This window comes from Equus asinus, chromosome 3 (assembly GCF_041296235.1).
Source record: "Equus asinus isolate D_3611 breed Donkey chromosome 3, EquAss-T2T_v2, whole genome shotgun sequence".
NCBI classification, from domain to species: Eukaryota; Metazoa; Chordata; class Mammalia; order Perissodactyla; family Equidae; genus Equus; species Equus asinus.
This window is the reverse complement of record NC_091792.1, coordinates 152,937,571-152,963,116: the sequence shown is the minus strand read 5'-3', so window position 1 is coordinate 152,963,116 and position 25,546 is coordinate 152,937,571. Positions and strand designations below refer to the sequence as shown.

The 25,546-nt window shown below is 38.7% G+C and overlaps 1 long non-coding RNA gene across 2 annotated transcripts in view; it reads left to right on the top strand.

Annotated features, from left to right (window-relative positions):
• The window catches only part of LOC139044999 (uncharacterized), a 68,435-nt gene that overhangs the window by 26,840 nt on the left and 16,049 nt on the right, over positions 1–25,546 (top strand). For both annotated transcript variants that reach the window (XR_011502490.1, XR_011502491.1), the window contains one exon: positions 14,331–14,449. This is a non-coding gene — a long non-coding RNA (uncharacterized lncRNA). The remainder of the gene's footprint in view (positions 1–14,330; positions 14,450–25,546) is intronic.

Below are 25,546 nucleotides of genomic sequence, written 5' to 3'. Positions count from 1 at the left end.
AACATTTCATATGAACGAACATTTTTATGCTTTGAGAATAAATACCTATCTTTAAAGTAAGTACATAACTGTCCCTGTTTTATAGTTGAGGAAAGTGAAGCTCACAAAACTTAAAGAAATGAATCAAAGACATTCAGATAGTAAATTAAGATAAGAACACAGGTCTTTTGGGGTCATGTTTCTGTATTTTTAGTACTAGATTAATAAACCTTATTAAGCAGATGAGATGCTGAAATATTACATCAATTATGCCGGACTATTTAGACCGTGAAGATCTGGATCATATGTTTTACCCACTATTTTATCACCAGCTCCAAGCACAGTGCCAAGTATGTGAGTGTTTAACAAATAATCATTGAATTGAGGGAATAATGAGATTGTTACTAGCTCAGCTTGTTAGGGACACAGCCTACACTTTAGAAGTTATCAAAATTGCTTGTAAGTTGTGAGCACATTTAGAACACTGATTTTCAGGTGGCAACAACTTGAGACTGCGTCAGTTTGAACTTGTGAGGGAAATGTATGTGTGTGTTTGTGTGTGCATGTGTGTGTGTGTGCCCATGCAAACTGAAGAGGTGGTGGTATTGAGGAACTAGGATGAGGGATGACAGATCATGGAAAATATCACAAAAGACAACTTCAATGCAAATAAAATATCACTGCTATAATCTAATTTTACATTTATTTTGGGAATTTTGCTCTAGTAGATATCTTACATGTATTTGGGATCAGGTAATACTAGAGAGAATGTGCATGACCTTTAGAGATCATTAGTCAAGGAGGTGGCAAACTACACCACGCAGGTCAAATTGACCCACTGCCAGCTTTTGTAAACAAAGTTTCGTTGGAATGCAGCCATGTTCATTCACTTATATAGTGTCTGTGGCTGTTTTCACACTAAAATGGTAGAACTGAGTAGTTACAACAGAGAATACATGGCCCACAAAGCCTAAAATATTTACAACAAAATATGTTTGCCAATGCCTGATTTAGTCCAAAGCCCTCATTTTGCAGATGAAGAGCGTGAGCCTCTGAGGGATGACAGGACTTGCTCAAGTTTACACAGTCTTAGAGTGTGGAACTAGAACTCAAGTCTCTTAACTGCAGTATCTTAGCATCTTCCTTGATCAAAATGCATCCCGTCTTCCTATTCTAAAGAGTGACACTGATTCACGAACAATTTAGTTACACTTTGTTATAAAATACACATTTTATTTCCAATACATATGATTTGTAGTGTCTATGCAAAGCCCAGCATCTTCAGCGGCTTTGTAACATCTGCCACCCACAAGCACCTGGGACCAGTAAACCCCCAGGGAAAGTTGCAGCATCATTAATTGGGCCTATAAAAGCTGAGTTGAAAATTGTCACGAAACCATACAAAATTTCATAGAAAATTGATCTGAAAAAGCAGGGCTTCATCAATAACTCAAATCCAATTGTATTAAGATGTCAGCTGGATATTCTCCTTCTGTGGATCTTTCATTAACGTAAACAATAGAAATAAATTGCTCAATGGTAGCATTTAGAGAATGGAAAGGGAATGAGTTTGGACTCCCTACCATAATAGAAAATATGGTGGAGATTTCAGTGTCAATAAGGACACCTACACGCAACAGGGGGTGTCTAAGTTATCTTTCCCTTATCAGGTGGAGAGTGGGAATTGACTGGGCCAATAAAGTCTAATAAAGCAAGATGGAAGAACTCCTACTGAACCTCTGTGGGAAATACACAAATTAAAGAAACAGGCAGAATTGCAGACAAGCTGATAAACAGACCAAAAAGCCAAAGAAAGAAGTAGATTACCCTAAAAGTGGAAGAGAATTAAGGAAACAATTAAATATTGATGGAAGGAACCAGTATCCAGGAGTCAGAATTGGAGGTGAAGAGGGGAGAAGGAGTTAGAGGCGTGTGGTCCTGGTCATCATGGCAGGGTCAGGGGCCTTCCCCAGCAGAAAGTTTGTGCTGGTTGGTTGCACATAAAGGGCCAGAGGAGGGCCAGCCAAGCAGATGAAAATAAGGAAATTCTTCTTTCACCAAAGGATGTTCCAGAGAATTTCTCATTAATTAACAAACCAATGAATCAATAACTGAATACTTCTGGCACATTATGACAGACCTATGTAGATATCTGAGTCTTTTTGACAGTACAGCATTACTTTCATTGGAGAGTTGACCATTTCCCAAACTATGTCAATACGCTATCAATGTCAAACTAGGAGCTCCACTTCCCATCAACAGGGTGGGCCTCTGATTTAGGTTCACTATAACAGTAGGGTAATTAGTTGCAAACATTTGAATCAATTCTTCCTAATGTAGTGAGAAAATGAATTTCTTGCTATCAGGTGGCACCAAGAAACTCAGAGTGTCACAGAGTCATTCACACATAAGGACAAATGTCCAGAAATGAAGCCTGAAGACACCGACTAAACAAATCTGAAACCTGTTATGCCAGCAGCTACCCTTGCCGTGGATACATTTGAAATGTCATCTGCTCCCTCTCATTGCTCTGTTATGAATGAATTTCACTTGGATGAGTCCAACAGGTTGAATGTAGCACTCACGCCTATTCCCTCGATGCAAGGGAGGCTGGAAAAGGGCATTCCAAGGTAATACCTTGGAGAGGCTAGATTCGTTTTGGGGGAATTCTCTAAACATAGGAAGAATCCTAAAAGATATGGGATATCCATAAGATATGGTACTACTATTCCTACTGCTACTAATGTAGTAGACATTCACTACTCTGGCCAGTGAGAGGGTCCCATCTCCCTGGAACTAAAGTTAAATTAAGGTGGAAATATATGGGCCAGGCAGGGCCCGTGAGACTTGGGTAAGTGGTATGGATGTTGAAAGATAGTTGATCACTCTTCTTAGATCAGGAATCTTAAGTACCATACAGGCTTGAAACTTCTGACTGTATCACTTTGACATGTGGCAGGAAAACCAAAGAATGGAGATCATACAGTGGAAAGTACAACTAAGAGATATAGTAAAAGACAGGGATGCAACTGCATCACAAACACCTAGATGCAGTTGTGCCTCAAGCCACACTATCGCTGGATTTTACAACTTTCTGAACCGGCATTCTCATTTTCTCACTTAGACTAGTAGCGGAGTCTTTTCTCACTTAGCCAAGTAGCAGAGTAGGGCCAGTGAATGGAAATTACTAAGAGGGGACATAAAGCCTGGGGGAATTCTGGAGAAACAAAACTAACAGGAGTTTTGCTGAAGGCAGGCCTGGGTGAACAGATACCAAGGGTCAGGGATTCTTGCTAAACTGACTGGAGGTTCTTGTTAAAAGTAGATTCTATAAGGAAGTTCACAGATGGGCCCAGGAGAAGATTCAGGAGCCTGACTAAAGTTTGGTCAAGAAGAGAATCTTTGTCAATGTCTTCCTCAGAAACTAACAGAAGAGAAGCAGCATGTTGACAAAGCAGAGTTTGGGGAATTCTGGGCCTCCTTTTCATCAGAGCATCTTCACAACCTCAGAAGTGCAGTGATAACTGGTAACTGTTCCCTAGACGCTGTGCAAGACATTTTCACCTTTACTGTCTAATTTAATTCTCGTGAAAATTCTGTTAGGAAGGTTGTTATTATTTCACATCTACAACAGAGGCAAGTATGAGTCAGAGAGACTCTGCAATTCAATGCCAAAGAACGTAGAAATGGGAGCACCTGTGGTTTGAAATCAGGTTTGTCTGAATCGAAGTCTGTATTTGCTGCCTTACACCTGGCCCCCGGGTTGTGACTCAGATGCAAAGTGAATCAGTTTTAGCAGAAGAGGCAAAAGGTTGAAAGTTCTCTATTTAGTCTGGAAGTGACTATCTGGAAGATCAAAACTGGCAAAAATGAGTATGAGGCTATTGTGTATAAGAAAGATTGAACTGGGTCTTTGTCACTCTAGAAGGAAGAGGGCCCAAATGTTAGAAGTTGAGGAAAGCTCATTTCCCACTCCTCATGCTCCAGGAGGAAAATATGGGAAAACCACTACTGACCTATCTCCCCACCTCAGCCTCTGGTTGCTGAGGAAGAAAAAAGATTCATCAGGCCGATGAGATGATGAGTTTGGAATGCGAACCGAGAATGTACAGTAACATTCCCTTCTAGACCCCCTGTATTGGATGGAGTTCTCCAGAGAAGGAGAGCTGATAGGATGAGTATATACATATAGAGAAAGAGATTTATTTTAAGGAATTGGCTCATGCAGTTGGGGAGACTTGGTGAGTCCAAATTCTGATGGTGGAGGCTGACAGTTCAAAAGAGTTGCAGTTCAAGTCCAAATGCAGTCTACTGGCTGACAAGAAAGAACCCATGTTGCAGATGAAGTCCACAAGCAGTCTGCTGGCAGACTCATTCCTTCTTGCTTAGGGGAGGTCAATCGTTTTTTTCTAGTAAAGCCTTCAACTGATTGGATGAGGCCCATCCACGTTATGGAGGGAAATCTGTTTTACTCAGAATTCACCAATTTCTTTGTAAATCTCATCCAAAAATACACTCACAGAAACATCCAGAAGAGTATTTGACCAAATATCCAGGCACTGTGGTCCAACCAAATAGACCCATAAAATTAACCCTCGCATCCTTTTCCGCCTCCTTTTTGCATGCAGGGTTCTGATTTTTCCAGCACTCCCAGGGACTAGGTGGGTAAGTTTAATTCACAGGAAGAGGATGTATTGAAAGCCTGTTGGTAGCAGTTCTAAGACTGTATTAGTAATATTCTCATCAGCTATATCAGTAATAAAGATAACATTTTAACTTTTTTTCTGATTCCTCATGAATGGGTTTTAATTTGATTAGAGGAACACAAGGTGCTGTTATATATGGGCACAAGGGCTCAAAGTCTTAGGAATTAGGGACTAAAATTAGGCACATAAAATTCAGATGGACTGAGACTTTTGGCTGTGCCAGGATGAGATGCTTTAGGATGTAAGCTTTAGTAAGTTCAGGTCACTAAATTCTTTTCGAATGCAGTGGATCTCAACTACCCTCAGTCATAGACATGTAGCTATTTTTAAAAAGGTGAGGGCCTGAGTGATGCCCCGTTGGCTCTTATTAAGCACATCCCAGGGGCCTTAGCTTACAGGACTCTGTAGCCAACCTTGACCTGACTTAACATAGTGGGGCTGAGTCAGGTAGCAGGTTATAGGGAAAATATTTGGGCCCAATTAAGACTCCTTAGTGAAGAGACATTTTAGGCACTAGCAGATGAGATGATTTTTGCTCCCATTGTGAGTTTTCTTTTGCAAAAGCCCCCAGCATTGACTTAACACTATGACTGCGTGGTGTTCAGCATAAGCTACAAAGCATGAGGTGTAGCCTTTGCATTCATAAAGTGCCCTAACAGACATGTACTCTGAGTAATGGTATTAGATTACAGAGCTGCAGCCTCCTGGAGAAAGGGTAGTGGATTTTACTAACAAATAAATAAAAAGGAATAACATCTTTTCTATAGAGAGGCTACTATTCTTGGATTGAGGTAGAAAGGAACTCAATGAAATAAAACAATTCCCAACTCAAAGATTAAGAAAAACACATTAAAAAAGGCCTGTGCTTGTAGCATCCACTTCATCTCTAGGAATTTTTTTCTCAAATTGAATTGGTTTGAAATTTGTGTTTCTGTCTTTCTATCACAATAGCAACAGTGGAGAATGACAGACATATGAGAAAAAACAATGTGTTTGTGCAGAAAGAATGGGTGGTTTCATAGGTAGAGCTTGGATCATTGAGGCCAGACTGGACAAATATGAAATGGGAAAAGGGACTCACTTGGGTTGAATGCCCTTGAAGGGAGTTTAGAGAAGAGGCAGGTCTCTGTTGATATTAGATCAGAGAGGACGATGTCTCTGCACCCAGTTATGCATAAGAAGGCTGTATTCCAGACAGCAGAGTGCAGAGACCCCCAGAAGGAAGCCAAATACAGGAAATATCCAAGGCCTTTAAGAGCTTTATCATAATAAAAGGGAAAAATTCCATAGAAGACCAGAACAGCTTTACAGAGTGATAACAGACAATTTGCTCTGATTGGAGAAGGAAAGATCAAGGAGGGGGATATTGGCTACTCAAAACCACAGAAAGTGTATTGCAAGCAGCTCAGGTGTAGTTAGGGATGCAGCTATCCCGTTGCCCTGAGTGAGCATGATAGGGATTAGGACTCTAAGGAAGGCACAGGGAGCCTGTGCCACTCCAAAGGGAACCAGGCAGAACAACGATAAATCAAGAAGGGGACTTGCGTAGATGTTAGTATGAAGGAGAATGCCACCAGGGTGGGGTTATCCTACTAAGGAAGGTGAGAGAGGGCAGGATTGTTCTGGACAATGGATGCTTTTTTGTCAGACTCACAAATCATTTGCTTTGTACCTCTCATTATGATGAAAACATACAGAGAAGGTTCTAGGAACAACTACCTATGCCTCAAAAGAAAGAGAAATGAAAGATGGTGCTCAGATCCAGTCAACTGTTTGGCATAATGGCTAAGGACAGGGAGCGACAGAAAAAGTGGCTAAATTGGATTAAAGCATTGAACCTTCCTTAAAGGAGTATAGGGAAAGAAAATTAGATGGAAATAGAACATGGGGGCCCTATCTTATTCTGAAAAAGAGATAGCAGAAAAATCACTTGAAGCCTGAAAAGCTCAAAAACTGAAGGTAGACAGAGTCTTGAGGAGTTTGAAGCAAAGGTATTGATTCTTGCTGTGGTAGACTGAAAAATAACTGAAACTAATATGCTCCCTTAGGTGCCTAAGAGCACAAGCATCGTAACTGTCTCCAGTGGCCTTTGGTCTGGATTCTACGGAAAGTGATCCTCCAACAGAAACACATATGATGCCAAGGAGGAAATTGTCCCTTAGCAGACAGTTTCCCATAGTCCTAGGAGATTCCATGGCAAAAGGCCATGGCAGGAGGCACTGTGGGATGAAACTAAGAATGGCTGCTTATGAGATGGAGCCTGAGCCACAGAGAAGCCCATACCCAGTGCAAAGCCAGAGCACCAGAAGTCCAGGGCTCAGAGTGAAATTAATTTTAGGAGCCTTGAACGTGAGGGGAAGGTAATACTATGTGGTGGTTGGGGCTGCCAACTACCTTTGCAAGAAAATGGGTAATATCCTTGATGTCATGCTATAAGAGTAGGTATGGATTACAACTGACACTCCTCTCAGTGGGTGATCCTGCTTAACAGAGGTTAAGGTCACAGGTTTTACTGTCTGGATGCTTAGCACAGACAGACTAACTGGTATCCTGGAGAGACAGAAAGCAATAATTTTTCTGCCCTCGCAGTCTCTCAAATACTGCATCCCCAATAGGCTCTTTGATGGGTAACAGGAACATGGCTCTGCATTGCACCAAGTACTGGATCTTGAGACTTAATTTTACCTGGAGTAACTGCTCCTAGGGTCTAAGTGTTTTTCCATTTTTAGAGTCAATGCATATAGTTGAGTTATTCATACTTTTTAGTTCAGGTCACACTTTCTTAATAGGTACCAGGAAAGAATCTTGCTTTTTATTTTATTTCTATAAATTCCCTCTTTATCTCCAGTCCCCACTCTTACTTCTCTCCTCCCTCTAGGCATCCATGAAAATGCATTTGGTATCTATCTCTACTTATGCATTGGTCTTTCCTTTATGTTTGAGAGAGTGAGGCCAGCCCTGGCTACTTTATTTAGAACATTATTCCATACCCCACCCCCAAAATATTTTCTGCCTCCTTCCCAGCTTAGTATGTTTTCTCTTCTTGGCAGGTCAACATCAAACCCACATATATTTGTTTGTGTATCTTTTAAATATTTTTTCCTTGCCCAATTCAACGTAAGTTCCGTGAGTGAGGGAATTTCCATCTGTTTGGTTCATTGCTGTGTCCCTAACTTCTGGCATAGTGTCTGTTACAGAGTAGGCACTCAATAAATATCTGTAAAACGAGTGAATGAACAGCTACATGAAATAGTGCTGAGAGTGGATATTACTCTGGTTTTGCTTGTGTTTAGTCAATGTAGAATGTGTTGAACTGGTGATGAGGAAGTCTATAAGGTCATATTAACACCTGAACTCTTAAAAGTGAAGTATGGAAGAAAGGTGCTGTTGAATTAACTCACCTTTGGACACCGGAAGACAGCTACCCCTTTGTGGAGTTCTGAGTAAGACTGGCCCAGAATGAAGAGTGGGTAAAGAATGGTATTGTTAATTTAACCTAAAGGAGAAAGGACATGGGATATTCAAGCTTTATATCTTCTCTGAGGATTTGAGAGTAGAAACGTGTTTACATGAAAATTGGGGGTATTTTGTGTTGAGAACACTGTAATAAATGAGTACCTTTAAGCTGTCCTATGTAGTTACTGCTAACCAGTGAAGCATTATATGCTACATGGAATGGTTGTGCATAATAGAACAAGGAACACAATTTGGTCCTTGGGTACCATAGGGTTTTAGGATTAATTCTGATTACTGTTCTGTTCTATTTAGCATTGGTGGAAGGGGAAAAGATAAACTATCCACTAGTGGTTCTGGAAGGAAAAACAAAGGAGCAATGCTTGGTAGTAGAGAAAAGACTCATGAACGAAGATTAAGTACTGCCCTAAAAGCTAGTGTTCTAGTCTCCTGAGGGGGACAGTCACATGTCTTGTCAGCCATAAAATTAATAAGACCAAGAGTTTAAGGAGCAAAACCTAAGAAATTAAGAAGTTATGAAGACACACTTACTTCTCCTTCCTCCTGTTCCCATGGAGCAAAGAAATCGTCCATTCTCCAGGAGGTGCAGGAGATTTCTCTTATTCTCTTAAGGCTTCCATTGTTACTTTCTTTGTAAGTGATTTATCTTGTTGGTGTAGCAGGAGAGAAAGATAGAGTATTTGTAGCTCAGTCCCTTTCTTGTTTTCTTTCTGAATGACTCGTCCTCAAGTGACTCATACTTCTCTACTGATCCAGGGGGTAAACATGCCTGAAAACATGTAGCTTTACAGGCAAGGTTCTATTCATGAGAGAGAAACAGGTTAGGGGATTTAGTTGTAGCCGGGCTCAAGCAATATTTTCCAATTCTACTTATCAATCACAAAGTTAATAGCTTTATCTCCATTCTTTCTTCTAGTTCTCAAGGAGTTCCAGACTCCAGAAAGAAAACATGGTATTGATTGGCTTTCCGAAACCTTAGCATGTACCAAAATAGATTTTGACCTAAGATAACAAAGTTCTTTCTCTCATTATTTGGAAGATGTTTGTAAAAAAGGAGGAAGCTGCTCCATAAGGTATTGAGATTCCTTATCACTAGAGGCCAAGACACTACCTATCCAGACATTGTTGAATGAGTCTTTTCCCTAGGAAAATATTTGAGTTATTGTAAGATTAATAATGGTTCCTACATTGGTGCAGAACTTTAGAGTTTACAAAGGGCTTTAAGATGCCTCATTTCCCTTAATACAAGATCATGTGTATTTATTTTTATATTTATGTATCCGATTCATTTGAGATGATGCATTATTCTAATTTGGATGTTCAAGTGAGTCATCTTCAAAGTAGACCCTCGAGAGTTTACTTGATTTTATGAAGCAATGAAAATAACAAAGTTTAAAACTGTGAATTAACAATAGACATTAGTTATTATTATCAACAGTAGTAATAGTACAAGGTTAAATATGCTTTCATTACTCAAACCCTTGGAGTATCCTCATAGGTCCTACAGCATGTTTTGAAACATTTATTATAATGAGAAATTGTTAACTCTGAAGGACTGATTTTATTTTTATTTTAATTTCTGGTCAAAACTTATAAATAAGGTAAGGGATAAAACAAGGTTATAAATAAGGTGAGAGATCAAAGAATAATTCCTAGTACACCAAGAAGAATAATTTTTTGTGTATTTGCTTGATTTTTTTATTTTGAGGGCCCATTACTCTCCTTCATATAGTACAATGCCTCTTTGTGAGAGGCACTGTAAAGTACATTTGAACCTAGACCTGGAAAATAGTTTTGTAATGCATAATAGTGATAAAAAGCAAGACCTACTTTGAATTTTGGCTTCACCACTTATTATTTCTGGACTAGTGCAAATTGCTTGAGTTATCTCTAAGCTTTGGATTTGAGGTAAAAATTAGTGTAATAATATCTAGTATCAGTATCTAAATTTTATAGTAAGAATTGCACTAAATCATGGATGGAAACTACCTGGAACAGAGTAAGTGCTCAATAAATGGTACAGATTAATACATGCATAATCAGGCACCCTCTGCCTCCTACAGGATTTCTTAGCAAGTGCAACTTATTTTGATCCATACATTCTAGTTTCTTGATTACAGAGTCAAAATCATGGCAAGAGAATCAGACTCCAGAGACAGAAATAAATACCTTAGAATCAGGTAGTTGGCTTAGAGTCCTGTGTCCTCAAAACTAAGCAGACAAGTCACTTGGGGATAGGTAACAAAATTTTTCAAAAGAGGCTGGGCTGTAGCATAACAATATATGATCAACTTTCCCAGGAGCTATATTTTGTGCTTACTTGTTCTCTATTGCAGCCCTTCCCTTTGAGATTCTGCTTTTAGTTTGCCTCCCAGCTTGAACAGAATACTGGTCGGTTAATTGATAGCCTGGATAGATGAACGGAGGGACAAATGAAAGGCAAAAGAGAATGGTGTGGGTGCTAAAAGAATACTTTTACTGTCAGACAAATCAGGGTTATCATCCTGGCTGATCCATTTCTTAGCTGCTCTGGATTTCAGGATTCTCTTCTGTAAAATGTGTGTAATAAAGGGGTGACACCTAGCAGTGTTGTGAATATAAAATAAGATAATGTCTACGAACATTTATTATGGCTTGTCAAATAGTAATTATTCAATGAAATGTGATCTATTTATCTATCATCATCATCTTCTTCTTTTCTTCTTCTTCTATCAGATTCTCTTTCAGAATTAGTAGTAACATAATAAAAAAAAATAATAATACTGTATTTGTGCTCTAGTACTAATTTGCCACATGACTCCAGTCAAGTCACTTAATTATTCTGAGAAATCCAAGACCAAGGCATCGGCAGATTCGGTGTGTGGTGGGGACCTACTTCATCGTTCATTCACAGCCCACCTTCTCGCTGTGTCTCACTGGTAGAAGAGATGAGGAAGGGAGTTCTCTGGGGATCTCTTTTATAAGAACACCAATCCTATTAATGAAGGCTCCACCCTCAGTACGGAATCTCTTCCCAAAGGCCATACTTCCTAATACAGTCACATTGAGGATTAGGTTTCAACACATGAATTTGAGGAAGACAAAAACATTCAGTTCATTTCAGTCCTCATTTGAAAAAAATAGGATTAATAATAACAGTTCACACTACACATGATTTCTTCAACCTCTCTTTGACATAACTGGTAACTGCATGCAGATGAGGTCTTCTTATTCATCTCTGGCTCTGATTTCCTCTTTGAGATTTAGACTTCATAAATAAACTTTCTCTTGAATATAGCCATTTAAATGATCTTCTAAACACTCAAATCTAGCGTGTTTAAAATGGCATATATAGTCTCCCTAAATCATAACCCATCTCCACACTTTTTTTTTCTTTATTCCCTACTTTAGTTAATAGCATCCCGATTTACCAAGGAAATTAAGAGAAAATCCTCAAGATAACATATATTTCTCCCTCTGCTTTGTTTCCACACTCTATCAGTTTTGAAATTATGCTGATATTACTTTTACAATTTCTACATTTATACTATTAGTGCCCAAGGCTCTGGTTTAGAATTTAATTCTTTATGGATTATTTAAACAGCTTAATATCTCTTTTTCCTCAGACTAGCTCAGGCATACAAATGCCAGAATAGTTAACTGCTGCCACCACCGTCACTCTGGGTCAAGAACTCACATGCGCTCACCCTGCTGCTCTAGGGAGAGAGTCTACTTCTAGGAAGGCTGAGCTTCTGTCTCTGTTGCTCACCATTCTTCTCCAGTGCCAAGCTCAGTGCCCAGAAATATTTACTGTACATTGATTATGCAAAGAGGAGATCAAGTGTATGAGGTGGACAGACCAAAACTTAGGGAATCCAAAATTTATGAACACTTCAAATCAGAAGAGGGAAATCTAGGCCTGAAAAAACCTCATGATTTAAAGACGTTTGCTGTAGAATCTTTCCTGGGACGCTTGGGGCCTACACCTTAGCGAAGAAGAAGCCATTAAAGTCACTTATCCATCTGAATACAGCAAACTGTGGGCTTCTTATAGCAAAGGGCTGTCTCTTCTCCCTCTTTGTCTTCCACAGAAAGCAAAGTGTTGGGCACAGGATAAATCCTCAGTAAATTTGTTGAACTGAACAGAAATTATGAGTTGCTTTTTAAACAGAAAGCACATTGTAACTATAATTTCTCTGAAACACCGTGATTAAATTTCTTTAGGCATTCAACACTTCAAACTGGTAATTTATTTGTCATGCAAATCAGTGAATGCATATTGTTTCAATAATACACATTAAAAAGTCAAATCACCAAGGTAACTTGAAGGAATATGATTAACAGCAGAGGCCTGGTACATGATTTCTTTTAGCACCTTCTAAAAAGTCAGGGACTAGAATCTCTCATATCAGATGGGGAGATAATACATATAAATACACACACACACAGAATTAATCCTTCCTGTGTATTTAGGTAAGGTAAAAATATATACGTACATAAAAATGTATTTTTAGAGTTGGCATTCTCCTTTGGAACAAAATATTCCTCAATAACAAGCTAACTCGTGTACATTTCCAATGTATGCATCTGGTTATAGACAAAGTTAAAGAAAAGAGAATGAATTTTAGAATCTCTTCCTTTTAATTCATTATTTTTGTGATCAGTTAAAAGAGACAAAGGAACTCACACAAAAGGACATCACAGCAGAGGCTGAGAAGTGGCATTCTGCAGTGCTCGTGAGGATGTGGGGTTTGGTTTCTGCCGTTCTATTGTGCTACCCAAGAACTGGGGTGGTGGCAATCAGAGACTCAGGTTAAAAGCCTGGGAAACAAGGGAGAGCAGATATATAATTTGAAAACTCTTGCCTGAAACTAAATAAACTGACCAAATAAGCAAAACCCTTCTTCATCTCTGACGTTATGAAACTGTGTCCCCTTTCTTTTCAGTCTGGAAACTCATTCATGGAGACACCAAACAAAAAGTCTAAAGGAAGTGGAGCTTCTTCCAACAAAGCTTCTCATTTATAGAAGGACACTGAATTGAATGAAAATCTCACAGTAGGATTAGATACTCCTAGGAGTCCCAGTATCTCTAGGAACAATGCAGAACACAGAATATATGTTCCTATAAAAAGACTAAGATAAGCAAAAATCCAGAAGTATACTCCTGACTTCTTATGTTGCCATTTTACTGACGGCAACAATTGTGATAAACTGAGAAAGATTCTACTAAGTGACATCAGATTCCCTGCTGGACCTGCTCACTGTGCGGTCTTCCTCTCATGTCCTGCCAGATCATGGAATGTATAAGTAATAAAAGACCCATGCTGCAGAACCTCTAGGAGTTTGCAAAATAAATTGATACAATTGTTTATGAAGCTGATTTGCTAGTATGTCAAATTCCTGCTTAGTCCTTATGGCTGTTTGTAAATACTTCACTCCTTCCTCTTTTCCCACACACCTGGAAGACGATCTTGCCCTGCCCCTTTTGAAGTTAGAAGTAGCCGTATGACATTTTTGCCCAGTTTGAGTAGAAATGTCTCACTGGAAGGTGGAATATTTTATGCTTTTACTAGTTTTTTAAGTTAAAATGAACTCAAAAAATAATTGCAAAGAAAAAGACAGTCAATTTGAATCATAAAATACGGATCATGGCCAGAAAGATCAGAAATGGAAAATAGAGAAAGCATAGTGTGTTTTCGCTAATTAGAAATAGCACATACGTTGTGTAGAAGTCCATAGCTTTGGTTACACAAAGATGGAGATTTGCTGTTTGTTCACACTACTCATACACTATTTGATCTTGAACACGTTATTTAGTCTCTCTCATCCTGTTTTCTACTCTATAAAAAGGCAGAATCAATATATATATCACTGTTGTTATAAAAATTATTATGAAGATTAAATACATAGTTATCACATACATATGCATGTACATATATCACATATATACACACACATATATTTACTACATATATATATATGTAATCACAATGCCTAAAATAAACCATAGTTCTGTAAACATTTGTTTCTTTAGTTAGGATTAACTTTATCTGCATATAACAAAATGGAACACTAACCAACAGTGACTTCTAGAATACACTTTTTCTCTGCCATAAAAGAAATCTTGGAGATGGGCAGCTTGGGGCCAGGATGGTCACTTTCATTCTCCTTTTTGTTTATCCTCACACAGGCTTCCATGCTCAAGATTACCTCCATAGTCCAAAATGAATATTAGAGCTCCTGCTACCACATCCACATTCCAAGCAGCAAGAAAGAGGAACGGGAAAGACAAAAGGGGTCTCTTCTCAGGTAAGTCAGCTTCCTGTTTACACAGCTTTAATCCAAAGTTCACACAATAGGTTTGTGTACATTTGATTGGCCAGAAGTGAATTCCCTCCATGGCTCCCGTCTTCCATTCGACACACTGACCCTGTCAGCCTTCCCAATGGGAAAAGACTTTCTAAGTAGCAGTATGCAGATACCTCAGAGTGAATCGTGTATAATGTTTACTATGAAAAGAAGGTATTTTTCACTTCTTGTCCTCTGCTAATTGGCTGTTCCTCTTCCTCTTAAAGTAGGCCCTGTGTTTTAACCCATATCAACACTTTTTCTCCCTGTGAGCTCTGTGTGTGTGTGCACAAACAAAATCTCCAGCTGTTGTTGAGATTATGCTTCCAGAGAATGCTTCCCAGAAAGCCGATCTATCCTCTTTTCCCTGAATAGAGTTCCCGCATCTTAACTGGGGCTTTACTGGGGAAACACTTTCCTCCAGAGCTAACCTTACCAAATCATGTCAGTGGAAATGGTGCCCCTCATACAAACGCTATTTCAAATTTCGCAACCATTCCTGAGTCCACTGCTTAGAACTAACGTTTCCTTCTTTGTGCCCTCAAAGAGCTTAGTTTAAATTTGTCTTGTGGACTCCTTCAGCATTGGCTCACTTTATGTTTAATTGGGTTCACATCTGCATCCCCCTCTTGGTACTGCGTTGTTGAGCACAGGGAAGGTGTCTTCAACATCTCTTCCTTCCCTGTGCTTATAAGAGTGCCTGGCACACGAGTTGCTTGTTCACAGCATGATATGTAAATTTGGGTTAACTAAAAAGCATTGGCCTCCAAAATTTCCAAAATAACTTCATCCAAAAATATGTTTATTTTTATCTCATTATAAAAATCAATTCAGAGTCATCAAATAAAATTTGTAAAACACAAATAAACGGAGAGGAGGAGAACTCTCCCACAGCCTGAATTTTACAGTGGTAACATATTTATTTAGATTCATTTTTCTGAACAAGTTTAACATGATTATAATCATACTTTATATATAGTAGCTATCCTGCTGTTTCCCTTAATAAGGGAAATCGTTATAATATAATTTATGACATCCTCTTCATAGGCATTCAGTTTAAATCCTGTATGATATCCATTGAGTATATATACTATAATTTGTTTAATCATTCCAATTTTCTTGGTCATTTAAGTTGTTTCAAGTTTGTTAGTATTATAAATAACTATGTTAAATGTTTTCGAACATACTGATATTTGCATATTTAGGACTACTTCTTCAGATAGAGTTCCAGAAATGTAGTTATTGGATCTAAGTTTATTAAGCTTATATTACTCTGTCAATACATATCTCTAAGGGGCTTCTTATAAAGGTTTTACCATTTTTCTCACTCACAGTTTATTTTACATCACCCTTGCCTGCATCAGGGATGATGATGACGATGATGATGATGCATATCATTTTTACTGATTTTTTTTTACTGATTTAGCACTAAATGTAAGTTTGTTAGCACAAAAATATAAGACAGAATTACAACAGTATATTTATTTGTTTTCCAATGTTTAGCTTATTTTAGCACTAGTAAAGTAAGGTTGATTTATGAGAGGGAAGGAGTATGAGGAAGAGGAGGAGAAAAAAGAGGAGGGGATGACGGGGAGGAGATGATAAAAATAAGGAGGATGTCTTGTACTCTCCTTCTCCCATCCTTTAGAGTATTGCTTGTTCTTAAGCATTACTATAAGTTTACCTTTTATCTATGATTTTTATTGAGAGATAATTTTTATTATGCAATCTCTTTAATGTATTTTATTGTGACCATGACATTTCGAAACTAGGCAGAGTATAATCCACTAACCTCTCCAGAGAATAACGGGAATTCTTTAATGATACCTTTTGTCTATAAGATGCTATTAAATAGAACTTAAGAAAGCAATTTCATTGTTAAACACTTTTCACTCTCAAAGTACCTAAACTACTTGCAAAACTGTTAGTTGGATAATAGCAATTTGATTAGTCTGAAGATGAATGCAGTAAATGTTATAAGTTCTAACGCCATTCACGTCCGAGTCTGGCTACTAAAACTCTTCCATTCTGGGGGCACAAGAGATCTTACACCCATACCCCTTTGACATCTAGATTCAGAGACTCAGAAAATACTACAGCTCAGAGGAGCTCCCATGAAGTACCTTGGTATGCCCTTCATTATTTCCTGTCCAAACCCTAGCTCACTCCCATTTTACAGACCTGAGCAGGAGAATATGTTGTCCAAATCTGAGTGCTCTTGCCTTCCACACTTGTACTTCTTTGACTTATACTTTATTAACTTCAAAAAACTAGTATTTTCCTATCATTGTTTTGATCTTATTAGTCCTTTCTTTTTCCTCCTTAATTTAAATGATGAATATCCCCGGAAGGTTCTAACTATTCCAGGCTCCCAGTCCAGTGATCCTTCTGTTTTATCACACATCCCCTTGGCAACTCCTGAGGTCAGTTCCAATCCTATTGCTTTATGATCCTGGAGTTGCAAACAGATTTATGTCAGTTGAGTAGCAATTATTCAGAATGCATTTGGCCACTGAAATTTTCCTGTGGTCTGCAGGATTATGTTATGCTTGTATAAGGAGAAATACATCAATATGAATGAACCAGAAAGACAGGAAAATAAAATCAGATTGTAAAGTAGTCAATGTAATAGTCCAGCTGTTCCATTAAAAAATCAGTTTTCTTTCTAAGGGACTTTTTAATTCAGTTTTTTTTCAATGTTTATAAAGCAAACATTAGTTTTGCTAGCATGTTCAGAAGGCCAAAATCTATTTCTTGCTGTCTACGAATAAGTTTTGCCAGTAATATCTGCAGCTTCAGATAAAAGTTAAAATTTAAGCCAAGTATTTCATACAATCCCCAGAAGATGAAGAATCAAGGAGTGATGGTTCATTATCAGAAAAATAAAAATTCTACTTCCTTCAGCATTGTTTGGATAGAGATTCATAAACCCTGAAGATTGTACCTGATCATAGTGTTTCATTATTTAAATAGCTTTTCTTCTTTTTTCCTCATCTAATCTTTGCAATATCCTTATGAGGTTATTGGGCACTTATAATTTTCCCATTTTGAAAATGAGGAAAATGAGTCTCAGAGGAGTAAAAATATCTGTCTCTCGCTATATGTATAATTGATGATGGAGAAAGTGCCTCAGCTCCTGCCACGTTTTCTCTTGATGAAGCACTTTCTCATTAAATTTGCTGCCATCCATACCTGGTATCTCGTGTTTCTGGATGAGCTCTGTGCACTCTGGAATCCTTGTGGGAGTAGAATTCCTTATGTCTAAGAATGTTGTACATTTCCTAGGATTAAGGCAATAGAGTAGTTGTGGGTAAGGGAGAAAAAATTATAAGCCAATGGAAAATATGAATTTTAGTCCAGGCTCTAGTTCAATGTGACTTCATTTAAAATGCAGGGAAGTATGGCTTTGGTAAGCTGAAAAATGGTCTCCAACAGTTTTTGAGTCTTATCCCAGGAACCTGTGAATATTAAGTGGCAAAAGAAAATTTACGTAAGTGATTAAGTTAAGAATCTTGAGAATGGGAGGTTTGTCCTTATAAGGGGAAATAGAAGATTTTACAACAACAGATGAAGGCATTGTGATTGCTGAAGGAAAAACTTACACTGCTGGCTTTGAAGATGGAGGAAGGGTCCAAGAGCCAAGGAATGCAATGAATGAAGTTCTTGAATCTTGAAAAGGCAAAGAAACAGATTATGTCCTAAAGCCCTAGGAGACAGCATGGCCCTACTAACATCTTCATCTCAACCCAGTGAAACAGATTTTTAACATTGGACCTCCAGAAGTGTCAGAGCATGAATGCGTATTGTTTTAAAGCCACCAAGTTTATGGAAAATTTTACAATAGCTATAGGAAACTAATATGACGGCTTTGCAGAATTGTTATTAGGATTAAATGATTTCTTGTAAGTAAATGCCAAGCACAAGATGGGTGCCTGTCAAGGTATACTAAGACCTCAAATTTAAATCTAGCCGTCTCGTTCTGAATGATCTGGAACATAAAAGAAACTTTAGGTAAATGAGTTCTCTTTATCACTATTTTCTTTCATAAAGTTCTTATTGTCTATGCTTGAGAACTCAGAGGTGTCATAAACAAACTTAAGAACTGTTTCTAATCTTTTTTGAGACATTCTAAATGAAAATCAGTCTCACGCTGCTCATTCCACACTTCCTTTCCTTTGATCCCGTACTGATCCTATTAAACCTTCCAAAGATGTGGGTATGTCCCAGGCCCTGTAGCACTCCCACAGAAGTCTGAGTTGGAGAAGACAAATCTCAGAATGGGAACAGAACTTTGGACTGCTCTCCTATCCTGACCCTAGTCATTAGCCTACTTCAGTGCTTTGTCTCTATCCTTGAGCTGTATAGGATGCAACTTTCCGAAGAATGGAAAGGCAAAAATCGAGAAAGAAGGAAGTTAGGAGAAATCTTGTAGCAACCTAGTGTGTGGGCAACACCTAGCACAATGTACATGTTACATAAGTAATAAAGCATAACTTCCCTCTTTCATATCTGCTTCCTATGAAACACTCTTTGAGAATGAGATAAATATTGCAAGGTTCAATTAGCTTCAATTGGACTCTCAATCCTGCTCAGATCATGGCCTTCTCCATGCTAACAGAATTGAGTCTTGGCCGCATATATCCCATGATGTTGTCTTTTCATGAATGAACATTTCTTGGCATTCTTATCCTGGTGTATGCCAGTCTTAGAACATAACATCAACTACACTAATCTTTCTACTGGACTCTACCAAATAGAATGAACCATACTGTTAACAGTCCATGACAACCAAATTATCAGTGACCTTTGGATACTGTTCATTGAACGACTACCTTCCCTTGTAGGATCAGCCTCCTCATTGGATCAAGTTTCCTAGCTCAAACAGAGGGGGCACTTTGTTTATTTAACAATTGTATGTGTTTATGTGTATAGACAGGGGTGTCGATGAAAATAATCCATAACCAATCTATAAATGAAAATTTGGGTAAATTTATTCTGAGCTAAAATGTGAAGACCATGGCACAGAGACTCTCTTCCCAAAAGAAAAAAAGCCACCAAAGAAGTGGGGTGTACAGAGTGGTTATATACCCCCAAAGAGGATGTTTCACATATGATTGAAATGTCCCTTTTACAATTGTCACAAGACTGCTCTGTTGGCACCACGATTGATGGACACAGCAGGTAGGTCTGCTGTCTCAGTGGACATAGCAGGGTGGCAGATCTGCTGTCTCGAGCTGGGTGGTCACAAGTGAGCTGAGTGGTCAAGGGTGAGCTCAGAAATCAGTTCCTAGCCTAGGAAGAGATGCTTATCCTTAAGGAAATGCCAAAGTGGGGGAAGTTGTACCTTTATCTTCAGGGCATTTTTTCTTGCCATAGTAAACATTTAAAGCAGATATACAATGCATGCTCAATGGCCACGTCAGGCCCTTTTGGAAAAACAAAGTCAGACTGAATTAGGTTTACACTAAATGGCTTCCTCATATTCTCCAATATATCCTATTGCTTGCTATTTCTGTTTGTCAGGGGAAATAAACAAAACATGCCAAAAATATATAGTGTTGCAGTCAAAGATGAAGAAGAATGTTTCAAAGCAAGGAAAAGTTTAAGAAGTGATCCAGAGTCAAGGCTCAGAGTCAAGAGGTTAGCATGTCAAAGAAAACCAGAAAACAAGGAATAAGGTTAAAATAGTCTGGTTGAAGTGTCACTTAAGAAAATATCAGAAACTGTTGGCTTTTGCTCATATTTCCTCTTGTACATGCTCCTAATATCTAATGTTTCATGTTGGCAAGGCAAGTCAGATTAATAAAAAATACTATCAAGATAACTTTAATTTTCAAGGAATGTTATAACACACATAACCTAAGAATATCCATCATAATAAGCCCAACTTTGTGACTTTGCAGGAAACAATTGCTCTTTACAGTCCAACCTACATTTCTCAATAACACAGCAAAGATCTTGACCTATAAAAGTGTGCCCCAGAGCAAAACAGATTTACAGCAAAAGAACAAGATGTTGCACTCAGCAAAACAATAGTTACAGTTCCCAGAGTTATGGGCTGGACTGAAGTGCCAGCTCAGTCAACACACTATGGTGATAAAAGTGGACTTACAAGAAATACTCGTTGAGTGGATGAGGGATCCAAAGGCAGAGTTAAAAATGTTTTCAATGGGGGCTGGCCCCGTGGCCGAGTGGTTAAGTTCGCGCGCTCCGCTGCAGGCAGCCCAGTGTTTCGTTGGTTCGAATCCTGGGCGCGGACATGGCACTGCTCATCAAGCCACGCTGGGGCAGCATCCCATGTATCACAACTAGAAGAATCCACAACGAAGAATATACAACTATGTACTGGGGGCTTTGGGGAGAAAAAGGAAAAAATAAAATCTTAAAATTAAAAAAAAAAAAAAATGTTTTCAATGACTTGAGTTACTTAAAGTTACAAATGCAAATTCCTAAGACTTGGGTTCCAATTCTAGATTTATGATGTGGGTTACTTGGATCTATATTTTTGCCAATTACCCAGGGTGATGTTGAAAGACAGTGATATTTGAGAACCAATAATCTAGATATTGAATTTTTGTGGGTTTCAGGATTGAGTTATTTAGGATATGTCTGTGTGTTTATGTTGCTATTTAGCACATATAAAAAGTTAATAGAAATTTCTACCCTTTCTTTTCCCATACCCTGTCTATGGTAGATGCAGAAATGTGCCTCGCACATCCCTCTTCAAGAAAGAACTTACTGACAGGCTGTGAGGATTATGCCACTGGCACTTGCTAGCTATAAGTTCTTCAGCTCTGCCTTAGAGATTGAGTTGAGGTCAAACTTTTCTTGATTGAGCAAGCTTGTTGTATAAGGGCCAAGAATAACACAGTACTCATCTGAAGGGCAATATTGGCTCCAGAGCTCTCCACAGGTCCAGCAGAGGCTTGATATATCTGCCTCACAGTTTCACAGTTGTCATCTGAGTCTCCCCGCCAGATGGGCTGACAGCAAGCCTCGCTTTGTCCTATTACTTTTCAGGTGCTATTCCACAATAAATCTTTTGCATTCTTAACTTCATTTCAGTGTCTGCTTTCCAAATCACCTAAGTGACACACCTTTCCCTGCAACTTCTTGAACAATTTAGTCCTAAAGCCATTAGTTACTGACCTGGAAGGGTAACTTTGTGTGTGATATCAAAACCCAGACAAGTAGAAGAGGGTTTCTACACATGGGTTGGAAGGGACTGTCATGGGAAATCAGGTTGTCATGGGGAATTAGCCCAGCTGGATGAGGAGGGCATCCATGACTGTGGGTGGCAAAGCTTAGAGTTTCAGAACCCAAGCATGGTAATGAGAATGTCTTCATGGAGGAATGTCCTTGTTGGGAGTTGGAGCACAAGTAGGATAAGAAGGTGTCCATGCTGGGTGAGGGGCAGGGGGAGTAAGAAGCCTGATATGGAGGCTGAGAGTCCAATGAAATAAGAAGGGCATCCATATGCATGGGCACACCAACTCATGAGTACAGAGCCAAAGCAGAGTGAGAACAGAGCTCTAGTCAGGGCAGCTGGTGTGGGAATTTAGATCTTGAAAAGGATAAAGAGGGCATCCACACAGCATGCAGACTAATAAAGAGAGGAGGCTATCTGCAAATGGGCAGCCTTGAGCACAGCGGAAGAAGCTGAACAAAGTTAAATAAAGTGTTCACATATGCAAAGTAGTAGTGGTGACAATGAGAGATTGGTGGCATAGAGGGAAATTGATCAAATAAATTAGTATATTAGGGAAAGGGGAGCCTCACTGTCAGGGAATGGAGTTACAGATACAAAAAGAAAGAAAAGTAGAATAAACACTGTGACATTGGATAGAAATCATTGGATTGGAAATATTAGTATTAATTCATGGATTTATAGATTTCAATAATAGAGATAATAGATATAAATTAATTTGTAAATCTCTCTATCTCCATATTTATGTGTATGTATACACACACACACACACACACACACACGCATACACATTAGCTCTGGCCATTGAAGGGGCCACAGGGCTTTTTCCAGTCCTACATGCTCTTATAGAATGTCACCATTCTCTCCCTTCTGTAGAAAGAGAGTATATTTGTCCTTCTTTTGAAATTGTGTGGGCTTTATGGTTGCCTCAACAAATAGAATGTCTGAGTTTGAATGCTAGGACACAACCAGGAGTACAGCTTCCACTTGGTGTTCTGTTTCTTGAGACACTCACCCTTAGAACCCAGCTGCCATGTTGTGAGGAAGTCCAGTCCTCATGGAGAGGTCACTTAAAGATGTTCTGCCTGACAGTTCCAGCTAATGTCTCAATCCACAGCCACCATCAACCACTCTACATATAAGTGATCAAACTTCAGGTGAATTCAGGTGAAAAACAAATGTTGTGATTGTTTTAAGCCACTGATTTTTGTAATGGTATATTATGGAGCACTAAATAACTGGAACAGCTGTCAAGAGTCCTGTTTTGGACATTTTTCTTTGAGATGCCTATTAGACATCCAATAAAAGGGCACAGGGAGTAATGGCTTCGGGTGAGGATAGAGAGTTAAGAAAAGATTTTGGGACATATTAAATATTTTTGATTCATTTTAAAGGCAATTAAATGATTAGACTACCATTTTCAAAATGTTACCTCTAGCTATAGATGAGAGAATGAATTAGAGTGGGCAGAAGAGCCAAAATGGGCAGCCAAGTTAGATGATTAGTGAAGTAGTCTCACCAAGAGATGACTGTGGCTTAAACCAGAGTGATGGAAATACATAAAAAGAGGTTTGGAAGGATTTGAGGGCTATTTGTGAGATAGAAAAACCAGGATCATAAATGGACATCTTATTCATACTCGCTTTTCACTTACAGGTGTATGCATGTCATCTATTGATCCATGGACAAAAATTCACCTTCAGCATAGGATTATAACAGACTTTAAAATGTCATGATTATTAGTACAAATATCCTAGCTATTAACTGGTCTTAATTATCTTTGGCCTAATAGAGAGACCAATAGTATAAGCGTCCAGAAAACTGAATTATACTCTGTTTTGACCATTGAATATCTTTGATTCCCAATTTCTGCATCTGTAAAATAGAAGCAATAGTATTTGCCTTTCTGGTAAAGATTAAGTGAACTATATAAATAGCCTAGGGTGGTGCCTGGAACAGAGTTGATACTCATCATATGTTAATAGGATTTGAATTTTAGGAACTCTGAGTATATGTCAGAATATATGATTGGAAGGTACAAATCTCGGCTTCTTTTATTGTTGTTGTTGATGGATATACGCCCTGAGCTAATATTTATTGCCAATCTTCTTCTATTTCATATGTGAGCCACCATCACAGCATGGCCTTTGATAGATGAGTGATGTAGGTCTGTGTCCGGGAACCAAAACCAGGCCACTGCAGCAGAGTGTGCCGAACTTAAACATTAGGCCACCAGGGCTGGACTTGGATCTTGGCTTCATGATGTTATTACCACTTCTGCTCTGCTAATATTCCAATCCATAGTCCATTAGGAACTCAGTAGGACTACAGTAGGTTGATTGACCAGATGTCACTGGGACGCTTGAAGCCATCAAGTGATGACAATAGAGCTAGAGCTTATGTTAACAGGAGAGAAACAGACTGTTTTCTTAATCCTTTCTGCAGACACAAATGATTTTATTTCAAGATTAAAACCTGGACTGCTCATTTAGTGTGTCCCTTTCACACATCAGGGCCCATCAGATGATCAATGAAAGGCTAATCCACCACCATACTGGCTACCTCAGGTCAAGAACCTCTGAAAATCCTTGCCTCGTTGCTTTACAGATATTTGGGCGCCTACAGAGATAAACGGCAGTATCTCCAAGAAAAATAAATAATTATATAAATCTGCTCAATGGAGAACAAACAAGACTGGATACAACCCACCTATGCTTTTCATCCTGGAATAGGCTATGTTGAAAGTCTGGGAAAGAGGTAGCTATTTCTCTCCTTTATTAAAATGAAAACTTTACCATAATTCATAGCACCTGACACATAATTCTGAACTTACCTGGAAGATAAATGATGCTAAATCGGCCTTCTTCTCCAGGGCAAGTCAAAGGTTGAACGTTGAACAATTTTATCTCAGGAAATTGGAAAAAGTGTCTAAGCCATGATGTTATCATCAAGGTTGTCAAAAGCTTCCGAAGTATCATTTGCTAGATTATTTCCCGCCAGAGTTATTAATTTCTTTAATCATTAACTTATTTACTGCTTTTCAGGTTCTTTGCTAAAGATGAAGGATATAAAATAGAAATCACTGCATCTCTTGAGGTAGTATTCTAGTTGGGAATGAGGTTGGGATATGCAGATAAGTACATAAACTAACAATATTTATACAATGCGATAGATGCTAAAGCATTCCAAAGCACTCTGAGTAGAGAATTTTTTTTTTAAATAAAGGCGTTAGTAACTTATTGTGCCTCAGGGTCTTGGGAAGGCATTTCATTGGATGTGATATTCAACCTGGCCAACTAGTATGACTAGGATAATTTTTCCTCCCAGAAAGAGATATATGTACGGTTCCTTCTTCATATAGAGAGTGTCTGCAGGATCTCGGAGCAGCCTGCCTAGGTTACAACCCTGGCTCTGCTTCTAGCTAGCAATGACGCCTTGGGAAAGCTCCCCGGTTGTTAGCCTCAGTTTCCCAGAAATAATTAGCAGAGCTCAAACTTTATATGAGAACAGAGATAACAAGAATTTCCCTTGTTCTCACTCCTCCACAATTACTCTCAGATGGGCTGCGTTTCTGTAAAAGGGCAGAGTGTTCTCTCACAACAGCTCTGCAGCTTTTCCTCACTACTTTGACCCACATTTGAACCTCTTAAAAAACAACCACAAAAAGGTATCATTTGTCTTTCTTAAAATCCTCCCAGGGGACACAACACGAGAAACATTTTGCTTGTCAATACTGTTTACTGCTTGGTGGAGTAAATGTAAATCTGATGTTTTCTCAGGCGGTGGCTGATGGCTTTTCGTGGACAACGACATATCCCCGGACTCTTTGACATTTCATTTTATGCTCCTGG